Raw genomic sequence first — 9939 nt, 5'->3', positions numbered from 1 at the left:
TATCTTCAACAGATAATACCACAGCTCTTTGGACATTAATGCTTTGCCCTGCCCCTCCCCCAAATGTCCTTCCTCAGACCCTCCTCTTTCACCATATATAATTTTTAATACATTGCCATTTAAAAACTCTGAGACAGCTAACAATAAATAAATCCCTGATCTTTGGGAATTATATTTGAATGACTGATGTTGTAAACATACCTCCTAATTTATAAGATTCTAAATGATATAGCTATTTAATATATCTTTTTATTTATTTATTTTTGAGAGGATTTTGCTATAGGGCATGTGCGCTCGCCAGACAGACAGAGACAGAGAGACAGAAAGCGAGAAATCACCCCCCAGGGGGGATGGCCACACTGCAATCCCTTCTATTCCATTCTCCTCTTGGGATCTTGGGCATGCACGCAAGCACACGCGTCCGGTGTGAGTTTTAAGCCACTGGGTCCGTGACGCGAACCGCAGTCAATTACATGAGAGTCCAGTGACATAGCCATTACGCTAACTACTGGTCCTCACTATTTAATATATCTTGCATTGATTAATTGGTATGTGAAAATAAGCATATTTTTCTGACTATCTTTTTGGAAAAATGCATTGGATATAGCCTCCCAGTCATCTGTACCTTGTACTTATTTAAAAATCTTCTTATCAGGAGAGAGTTAAATAGTACTTGAAGCAAAAGTCTGGTGAATCTGATTTATTTTTTTTTCCATTTTGGTTTGTATGTCCTTTTACAACCATTATTTCTCTGCAAATTTTCCATGTAGTCTATCAAAACTCAGTGCTATGAAAGTTCTCTACAAGGTCCAATCATTTTTTGGAGTCTCTCAATGATTATAACATTCTGTCAATCTGCTTCCTCCAGTGTGAGTGTTTAATCTAGCAGTTTGAAGAAAAGAAGTGCTGTTTCCAGGGGTAAGGGAGGACTTCATAGAGATCTTTGATATTTTTCAATGAAGATTTGATGTGACTTACCCTATGAGAAGTGTAAACTTTTTGGATACCAGATATACTGTGTGTGAAAGAGTAAGGTCTGAAGAAGGACATTTAGAAGAAAAATAGCAAGACAACGCATTAATGGGACAAAGAAATGTGGTATTATCTATTGAAGATATTTTATATTTTTATCAACTGGACTAGGGAGAAATGTTCACCTGTTGAAATATTGATTTTGTAAGCTAAATAATATGATTGAATGTATAAAAGAAAATGAAATAAAAATGTGTGAGAAAAATTTCTGGACAATTTTTTTCCCATTGACTAACCAGATCTGTATGTTAGTGATGGGTTCTCAGTTTTTCAGTCGAACAGCAGAAAAATTATTTTTGTTTTCAACTTCAATATTCTTTGCTTTTGAAACACTTTTTGGTGTGACACTTCCCAGTCTATTACTTTGTCCTAAGAAGGCCTGGAACACAGGCTTTGTAAGACATACATACTTCATTTTTCTTATCTTCAACCTTAATACATCCTCTTTATCAAAAATTCTCTGTAATTCTGAGGGTAATTCCCCCTTTTTATAGGGTTCAGAAACTGTTGACTTGCACCATCAGAGTGATTTCTGAAATAATTATTGACTATGAATCCATTTTTCATTATTTTGTACTTATATCTACCTATTTTTTCTGATTGGTGGGGAATAAGCATTTGGCACCAACCTTCTGTGCTTTGTCAGAAACGCTATCAACAAAATATACACAATTCCTATGTCAATTATCACTAAGGGGCTTATTATCAGATCCTGTTTCACAAACCCTCTTCTTTTATACTTTCAAGATTATCCACTTCTTTCATTGTCTTTTGTCTTTCTCCGGGCATAGCTCTCCCACCTCTTACTAAATTACCTCAGAAGCTGTGGGCACCACCAGGACTTTGGCCTGAGCTCTTCAATCCATAGTGATATGCCTCAAGCTCCTCTCAGGTTCTGCAGCTGTGCCTTTAGTAGCTGGCCCACCTCCCTCTTAACACATTTTTAATTGTATATGTTATTGTTGACTATAGGTACAATGTTGTACAGCATTATCATTAGAATTTATTCATTTTGCTTAACTGAAATTTTGCCCATTGATTACCCATTTCCTCCTTCGGAAGCCCCTTAAAACCACCATTCCATTTTCATTCCATAAATTTTATACTTTTAGATATCTCATATAAGTGGAATCATGAAGTATTTCTTATTCTGTGACTGACTTATTTCATTTAGCATGATATTATCAAGATTCATCCATGTGTCACATATTGCAGAAGTTCATTTTCTTTTTTTAAACATTTTATTTACTTATTAGTTATTTGCCAGAAGGCACGTGCACTTGCCAGAGAGAGACAGAGAAGAAATAGAAAGCATCTCCCTAATAGGGCATGGTCACATCACAATTCCTTCTACTCCATTTCTTTATCCTGCTGGGATTTTGGTTACACACACACATGCCCAAGCCTGTTTTTACTTTGTTTTTCTTAAATATAAAAACGTAATATTGGGACCAGCAGTTAGTGTATTGGCTATGTCGCTGGACTCCCACGTAGTTGACCGCGATTTGAGTCATGGACCCAGTGGCTTAACCTCATGCCGGGCTCATGTGCATGCGTGTTCAAGATTCCAAGAGGACAATGGAGGAGAAGGGATTGCGACGTGGCCATCCCCCGGGGGGGCGATTTCTTGCATTCTATCTCTCTGTCTCTCTCTTTCTGGCGAGTGCATGCACCCTATAGCGAAAACCTCTCAAAAAAAGTAATATTTAATAAAACTATTCATTGGGTATTACATGACTGAAAATGGTACAATAATTCATCTTTTTTAGTTTTTGTAACAGGGCATGTGCCCACACTGAAGAGAGACAGAGGGAAAGTGAAAAACCATCCCTCCGGGGATAGCCACACCGCAGTCCCCACTCCTCCACTCTCCCCCCAGGACCCTTGGTGTCCACACTATGTGGCCAGTGTTGCCCCCAAGCTACCAAGACTGGGACTGAAATCATTCAGCCATCCATGTGAGCCCAGCCATCTCAACCACCACACCACCAACTGGCCCTAGGGTCAATTTTATATTATTTTTTTAAAAAATTGTATATTATTGGGACCAGCAGTTAGCGTAATGGCTATGTCAGTGGACTCCCATGTAGTTGACCGTGGTTCAAGTCCTGGACCTGGTGGCTTAAACTCACGCCGGGTGCGTGTGCATGTGTACCCAAGATCCCGAGAAGAGAATGGAGGAGAAGGGATTGTGGTGTGGCCATCCCCCCAGGGAGTGATTTCTCGCTTTCTGTCTCTCTGTCTCTCTCTGTCTTTCTGATGAGCACACACGCCCTATAGCTAAAAAACCTCTCCAAAAGAAAAAATAATTGTATATTATTATGGTAAGAACACTTAACATGAGACCTACCTTCATCACAGATTTTAACCTTCTTTAATCAAACTCTTAAAATACCTTTTAAAGATATTTTTAAACTTTATTTATTTAAACTTGATCAGAGAGGGACAGAGTGAGAGAGAGAAAAGAATAAAGCAAGCTGCCAAGTCTGGGACTTGAACCGTAGTTGGCCATGTGAGAGTTCAGCGTCCTTGACCACCACGCCATCTCCCAACCCCACCTTTTTAAAATCTTAACATTACCATTCTCTGAGTAAAGAACATCTTGTACATAAAATCAATAAGAACTGATAAAAGAAAAGATTATATTAGAAAACAAAAATTAGTTTTGGTTAAGGTAGCTGGAACTCAAATGTCCAACTTCATCATTTGAGTCTTTGAACTGATGACTTGAAGAAGTGTGCTGGGAATGGTATTCAAACTGTAGTCTGTCATGTGAGATCCAGCTCCCTTAATCAGTATGCCATGGGGTGGAGCCTCTTTCTTAAAGGCTAAATAGTATTCCATTGAATGTATTTACCACATATTATTTATCTGTTCATCTGTCCACAGAAATTTAGGTTGTTTCCACATCTTGGCTATTGTAAAGAGTGCTCAGTGAATATAGAAATGCTAATATCTCTTTGAGATCCTGATTTAAATTCTTTTAGATAAATATGCAGAAGTGAATTGCTGGGTCATTTGGTAGTTTCATTGTTAATTTTTTGAGAAACCACCATATTGTCTTCCATAGTGGCTATACCATTCCCACCCCAACAGGGCACATAAATTCTAATTTTTCCATATCCTTGTCAACACTTGTTTTTATTTTGGGGGGTAGAGGAGATAACAGCTAACATTTATTCAGAACGTAAAAAAAAAATCTATAAAATTTAAGATGCTGATAAGAACTGTGAGCAGTATAAAAATCTAAACTGATACATTAGTATATGTATTTTATTTGCCAGAGGGTGCATGCACTTGCCAGAGAGAGATATAAAGACAGGGAAAGGGGAAAAAGGAAGCACTCCCCAGTGGGGCATGGTCATGCTACGATCCCTTCCCTTCCATTTTTCCATCCCCTCATGATCTGGGGCATGCATGCACACATGCCTATTGTGTTTTTCAAGCTGCCAGGATCAGGATTCAAGCTGTGGTCAGCCATGTGGTATCCAGCTCCCTAAACCACTAGGCTACAGGGCTGGCCTAATAAATTATTTTTAACTTTAACTTGTATTACTTTCTTGCCTGACCCACTCTATACTTTCCCCCCTGTTAAACTTTATGAGCCTGAAAGGGCCTCTGTACTTCTACTTGAGTTTCATAAGCAAACCACAACACTGCCTGGAAGTCTACTTCCTCAGTAAGTTGATTCAATCACAGTAGCTACACTTCAGTCAGTCACAGTTCACCCTTTAAACTATGGTAATACAGGTAAACATCAAGCCAATACAATGATTTCTATATCTCATTCTCTCACTTCCATTTTTCTTTTTGTACATCACTTTTCCCTTGTTGCACATAAATATCACCCCAACACGTGGATATCCAGAGTCCTTTTGGAAGTCACTCTCGGTGTTTCCTGGTTCGAATTGTTTTTGCTCAGTTAAACTCTGCTAAATTAAATTGTCTGAACTTTTTCCTTTAACATTCACAAATTTTTGTTAAAATAGTCTTTGATTGCTGCCTTGGCCTGGAGGCAAAGAGATGGAGTGCCCCAAGGGGAAGCGACTGTGGATTGAGAAAGGATAAACAGAGAAAACTAGGGATCAGGTGGACTGGGCGTCTCTGATGGAGATGGCTGTCGCCGGAAGCTGCTCTCTACTAATTATTTTATAGGGGAGGTAAAGCTGCATGCTTTCTATTATTGACTGCATCTGTGAAGGATCTCGTATCCCATGGTTCTAATCAAGTCTCTCTTGGCTTTATATGGCTAATACTCAGCTTTCTTCTATTCGTACTGCCCAGAAGTAGATAATGTCTTTGTTAGAGATTTCACTTGCCCTGAAATGTCAGTGCAAAGACTTTATCTACTTTATGATGCTTCCTGTATCTTCTTTCTTTTCTTTTTCTAATTTGAGCACATAATTTATCTATTTTCTCTTTATTTTTTTTTCTTGTTTTACTCTATTAGTTTCTTTCTTTAACTGCTTGCCATAGACCTTACTGCTCCTAGTTTTTGCAAACATATAAACACACTAGCTTTTACAAACATTTAAACATATCTATTTATCTTGGAGAGTTTCCTGTTTTATACCAAACTTCAAATTGACTGCTTCAATTGTTACTTTTCTTTTTTACCTTTCTAAATCTTTTAGCTTAACTTTCTAAATCTCTTAGCTCTCTAAATTTCTTAGCTTTCTAAATTTCTTAGTTTCATACTTTTAACATACATGACAATATTTACATACACATATATTTTTCTCAGAGAGTTCCCCCTATTTTACTCCTGACTCTCAGTGTACTCTTTCCATTTCTACTTTTCCACTAACTTCTCTCTTTACTCCATAAGCTCTGGACTTCATTCTTTTAGTTCTATCTGAATTCAAGAGTTCTTTTTTACTGTTCTTTCTTAGTTCCTACTTTACTCTCTTACATCTTGCATGACTCAAGAGTGTCCACTCACCTTATCATTTGAGTTATTCCATACTTGGGTTCCTGATTGGGTACCATGTAACTCGGCCTGGAGGTGAAGAGCTCAGGTGCACCAAAGGAAAGCAGCTATGGATTGAGAAAGTATAGACAGAGAAAAGCAGTGATCAGGTGAACCAGGCAGCTCTGATGGAGATTGCAACAGCCCTGAGCTGTTCTGTGCTGATTCTTTTATAGAGAAGTTCAAGCTGCATGCTTTCTGTTATTGACTGCAACTGAGGAGCATCTGGCATTCGATGGTTCTAATAAAGTCTCCCCTAGCTTTCACTGGTTAATACTAAACTTTCTTTTATTTGTACTGCCCAGCAGTAGATTATGCTTTTTTTAGAGTTTTTGTTTGCCTGTAGCATCAGCACGAAGACTGTATCTACTTTAAAGTGTTCCCTGCAGATTGCCTCTTCGAATTACATAAATTTTGTAATATAATTTCCTATAGAAAGAATGGAATGATAATTATCTTTTTACATAGCATGGCTGATGAGATGTTAAAATTATAGATGGTTTAGAAAAATCTTTTAATATCAATTGTATTATTGCCAATGTCTTACAAGTTTCTAAATTGTAAAATAATAAAAAACTTCTGTAAGATTCTCCAGAATATAAACCATAATGTTCAGAAGAATATTCTGTAGAGTATAATCTGGATTTATGTATTTCCAAACTTGTTTTTCTTCCACTACACACATACCTGTAGACCTGGTGCTCCAAGATATAGGACCTTTCAGACACTTTTCAAAATTGGATGAGTTTATACTTTGAGCAGTAGGAATACTCTGGGAGCCATTCATACACCAAAATACTACAATGAAAATGACTGTGAATCATATAAACAGGTCCCAGAAAACCTTGCCTAAATGTGTCCCTAACTCAATTTCCTTTAGCTCAGTTTCAGTAATAACTACAGCCATTTGAATACTACCCAGCATGATAAATAAAAGCTGGGTAAACAAGGTAGCAGATGCAACCATTTGCATTTAAAACAGTTTGCTTTTGCAAATTTGTAAAAAACATGTGAACACATTGTGAGGATCCTTTCCAGAACCTTGCAAGAGATTCATACAAGTAAGGTGCACTGAAATACAAGTATTTTAGCTTTACATTAAATATACATATATTAGTACCTACTGGTAGCTATAGAGTTATAGATACAAAGTAATCATTCAGAAAATATTTGCTGAATGGATATAAAAGTAGTTTTAAAAAATATTTTAAGATTTATTCATGATAGAGCACATGTGTATCTGAGAGGGGAGAGAGAGAGAGAAAGAGAAAGACAGAGAGAGACCCCACAGGGTCTGATCATGTTTCAATCCCCTTTCTCTAGTCCTCTAACCTGTCATATCCTGGGTACTTACATGCATGTCCAGCATGTTTCAGGGGATTCAATCCATTGTTGCCATGTGGAACCTCTTTTCTCTTGAGCAGCATATTACCTGTTATCCACACTCTCATCATCACTTGTTACTGATTGTCTTTTGCATAAAAGCCATCTAAACAAGTGTGAGGTGATATTTCATTGTAATGTTGATTTGTATTTTCTTGATAATTAGTGATGTTGAGCATATTATTACATATCTGTGGGCCATTTATATTTCTTCTTCCCTTCTCCTCCTCCTTCTTCTTCTTCCTCTTCTTCTCTCCTTCTCCTTTTAGATTTGTATGTGCTTGACTGACTGAGATAAAGAGAGGGAGAGAGAGGGAAAGTGAGAAAACACTCCAGGGAAATGGCCATGCCCAATCACTCCTCTTTCATTTTATTCTTGGGATTCTGGGTAGGCATGCACATGCACCAAACATCCTTTTCAAGACACTAGGTCCAGGTCTCAAGTCACTCATTGGGTGATATGGAATCCAGGTGCCTTAACTTGCATGCCACCTGCTGACTCTGTATGTCTTCTTTGGATAAATGTTTTCTGAAGTTATTAGCACATTTAAAAATCAGGCTACTAGGAGTTTTCTCAATATCAATTCACAAGAGTTTCTTATATATTAGATTGATTCAAAAGTAATTATGGTTTGGCATTGCTAAAATTTGTCATTTGATATTGAATACATTCTGAATGGATTAAAAAACAGAAACCCTCTATCTGTTGCCTACAGGAAAACCATTTCATGGATAAAGACATACATAGACAGAAAGTGAAGGGTTGGAAAAAGGTTTTCCATGCAAATGGGAACCAAAAAAGAGCTGGATTTGCTATACTAATTTCTGACAAAATAGGCTTTAAAACAAAAACTGTTCAAAGAGACAAAGAAGGGTACTGTATTGCAGTAAAAGGGTCAATTGATCAAGAAGATATAAAACTTAATAATTTATCTATGAAGTTAACACAAGAACACGCAAATATGTGAAGGAAAGACTGTTAGATCTAAAAGGGGAGAAAGACTGTAACACATTAATTGTTGGATACTTCACAACTGTAGTATCACCTCTGGACAGATTATCTACAAAAAATAGATAAAGAGATAAAGGATCTAAATGATGCTATAAATAAAATGTACTTAACATACATCTATAAACTTTCCATCCAAAAACCATGAGATACACTTTTTTCTCACTCCCATATGGAATGATTTCGAAGATAAACCACATCATAGGGCACAAAGCAAGCCTCTACAGATTCAAAGGCATAGAAACTATATCCAGCATCTTCTCTGACCATGATGGAATTAAACTTGAGTTTAATTTCAAGAGAAATCCTCAAAAATACTCAAATACATGGAAACTTAATAACCTACTCCTGAATGACTCCACAACTACTGAATAAATAAAGACTGAACTCAGAAGACTCATGGAGGTCAATGAAAATGAAAACATAAGTTTCCATAATCTTTGGGACACTGCTAAAGCAGTCATAAGAAGGAAGTTCATAGCAATTAGTGCACATAAGAGTAAGATGGAAAGAAGGCAAATGGATCGCCTAATATCATGCCTTACAGAATTGGAAAAGCAACAACAAAAAAAAATCCAAAAAACTCCAGGAAAATATAAATAATAAAGATACAAGCAGAAATAAATGAAATAGAAAATAAACAAACTATACAGAAAATAAATAAAAGTAGAAGCTGGTTATTTGAAAAGATAAACAAAATTGATACACCACTAGCGAGACTTAATAAGAAGAAGAGAGATAGGAACTAGGTAAATCAGATATGTAATGACACAAGCGAAATAACAACAGACATAGTAGAAATACAAAACATCATTAGAGGATACTATGAACAGCTGTATGCCAAGAACCAAGACAATCTGTATGAGATGGACAAATTCCTGGGCACATATAATCTACCAAGTTTGAGCCAGTAGGATATAGAAAGTTTGAATAGTCCCATACCAAGCCAGAAGATTAAATCAGTAATAAATAACCTCCCAGCAAAGAAAAGCCATGGCCATGATGGATTCACCTCTGAATTCTACAAAAATTTCAAAGAAGAGTTAACCCCCATTCTGCTCAAGTTATTTCTAAAGATCCAGAAGGGTGAATCTCTCTCTAATTCATTCTATGAAGTCTCTATCCTCCTTATCTTTAAAACAGATAAGGACAAGACAAGAAAGGAAAACTATAGACCAATATCCCTGATGAATATAGATGCAAAGATTCTCAACAAGATACTAGCAAATCATATCCAACAACTTCTAAAAAAGATTATACATCATGATAAGGTAGGCTTTAATTCCAGGAATGCAAAGTTGGTTCAACATATGCAAAACCATAATTGTAATACACCATATTAACAAGAAGAAAGATAAAAACCATATGATCATATCAATTGATTCAGAAAAAGCATTTGATAAGATACAACATCCCTTCATGATCAGGACTCTCAGCAAAATTGGCATAGAAGGGTCATTTCTCAACTCTATAAGAGCTATCTATGAAAAACCCATAGCAACGTCATCCTGAATGGAGAAAAGCTGAAAGCTTTTCCACTAAAAAC

General features: G+C 36.7%; 1 pseudogene; it reads right to left on the bottom strand.

Annotated features, from left to right (window-relative positions):
* Nucleotides 1-787: 787 nt before the first annotated feature.
* Nucleotides 788-1797, bottom strand: LOC102481277 (UBX domain-containing protein 2A pseudogene; annotated as a pseudogene).
* Between the last annotated feature and the right edge of the window lie 8142 nt (nt 1798-9939).

The sequence above is a fragment of the Tupaia chinensis genome, unplaced genomic scaffold (assembly GCF_000334495.1).
Source record: "Tupaia chinensis unplaced genomic scaffold, TupChi_1.0 Scaffold146784_1, whole genome shotgun sequence".
Lineage (NCBI taxonomy): Eukaryota > Metazoa > Chordata > Mammalia > Scandentia > Tupaiidae > Tupaia > Tupaia belangeri.
The sequence above is the reverse complement of the archived record's forward strand: the minus strand, read 5'-3'. Positions and strand labels throughout refer to the sequence as shown.